The sequence below is a fragment of the Cupressus sempervirens genome, chromosome 7, assembly GCF_028749045.1.
Source record: "Cupressus sempervirens isolate cs-2001-9-10 chromosome 7, ASM2874904v1, whole genome shotgun sequence".
Taxonomy (NCBI): Eukaryota; Viridiplantae; Streptophyta; class Pinopsida; order Cupressales; family Cupressaceae; genus Cupressus; species Cupressus sempervirens.
In genome coordinates, this window is record NC_143124.1 from 292,391,904 (window position 1) to 292,394,018 (window position 2,115).

A 2,115-nucleotide genomic window follows, 5' to 3' on the forward strand; every position below is an offset into this window, starting at 1 on the left:
TTTCTTGCAAAATGTTTCTGAAGTTATAACCGATGGGTGCCCATTACAGTGGTATCAGAGCCAAGTTCCTACCATCTTATGGGGGTGTCCATTACAGTGGTATCAGAGCTATAAGTCTTACCATCCTATGGAGGTCTTATAGGAATTTGGGATAGCCTGATAAAGAAAAAAGTGTTTGACAAAATGTATATTGGTTTAGATTAGAATGTAATGTTTAGATAGTTATTGGGTACATTAGAAGAGGGACAATGTATGCAACATTAGCAGAATAGGTGAATGGATATAATGTTGCAACTTATGGCTAGATAGATGGGCATCAATATTGAACATTTGTATGTGAGATCTCGTGGTGTTGCTCTAGTGCAGGAGGTAGTTGATTCCTTAGGTGGGATCAAGACACATATAGAGCCACCCAACTATGATGTTGGTGATGTGGGTGTTTCAATGAAGTGAGTAGATGTGGGTCTATGCTCTAGTAATATTGATTCACAATCTAGTGTTGAGTCATGTGTGCAGAGTTAGGAGTCCACATATGAGGCTTTGTTAGGGCATAATGATGTAGTAATAGTGGGATTAGGAGAATACAAGGATATTATCATACCAACAACCACTTATATGTTAGTTGAACCATCTAGTAAGGAGTTTAGCAGCATGTATGCAATTGTTGATGTGTGTTCTAATGATGGTGCACATGTTGATGATTATGAGTTTTCATCAACTACAGATTTAATTTAGTTTTCTATTGTGGTAGTAAGTGTTGTTCCTATGTCCATATATTTTGATGTGGCTATTGGTTTGGTTTTTTGCATGAAAAAATTTCCCTTGTCCAGATTTAAAATTCAGATTGTATCCATTAATGGTGAATAGGGTTTATGGTCTTTGGTTATCTAGATTTGATAGCTCTTGAAAATATTTGTTAAAACCCTATGTCTCATTCCTTTTAAAAATTTTGGGCACAAAATCTTTTTGAAAAAAGGGGACCTTGGGTGAATATTCTATTTTCTTTTTAATTTTTCTGCACCCTCAAGAAGTCTCTCTTCCCATGTTCCTCACTGTCCAATTTTGAAAAGATCTACAGTTCTCACTATCTCGCTATAAAAAGTTTCTCATTTTTCATGTATAGCAAGGTAGTGAGTACCAGAAAGTCTAGAAAATGGGACCGTAAAATGAAGGTACAACGGTCAAGGATTTTTGTTGCAGCCAAATTTTTAGTCACGTGTACCTTGTTAGTACCATTAGGCAGGGAAAGGGACCTAGTAAAACGTAGCTTGAAGGCATTGTCAAAATTAGGGTTTTCTTAATGCCTCGCTACCTCACTATTGGAAAAACTAAGCATCTCACCATTAGCGAAGTAACAAGTAGGCGGTAATTAAAAGACACAGTGGCCTCCAAGTTTCCCAGTGACCATAATATTTTCCAAGTGGCACGGTGAGTAATAACTGTTATTGTCAAAAGTAGTAAATAAGGGCGATGGTGACTTGACTTGTTTTTATTGCTTCAGTGCCAAATTTTTTTAAAGTCACCGTAGCTCGCTACCTCACTATCAAAATTTTTTGGCATCTTGCCATTAGCGACAAAGTGAGGCATCGTGAAATGAAAACATGGTGGGACCTCAAGCAACATGAAAAGGTGACTTATATTAAAGTAAGGTTTTATTTTGCTAGCTGTGCAAAATTTCTTACATCATTAGTATCCCAGACCCATGCGCCTAATTCATAAAACATATAAGGAATTTTGATTATCAGATCAAGCTTGAATCAATGATCCTCACTATCTCACTATGGAAAGTTGCACGTTGTTTACTCTATATGACATAGCGAGTATGGGACCCACCACTCTCTAGGGTACTTTGTGTAGTTTCTTTACCCTTGGATTGACCTCAGATCGATGACCATCGCTATCTGGCCATGAAGAGTTTCTTAGAGGATATGTATAGCGAGGTAGTGACCTGTTGAGACATGTCCTTAGTTCCCAGTGGGTCTAGATGGAAATACCATCAAGGAAGGAGTTGTGTACATGGTTAGTTCTCATTGGATTGACTGGCCAATTTGTCAAGTGGAATGCCAAATTGTCTTTCTCCGCATCCCTTGATCATAGGATTTTTTAAGATCAACG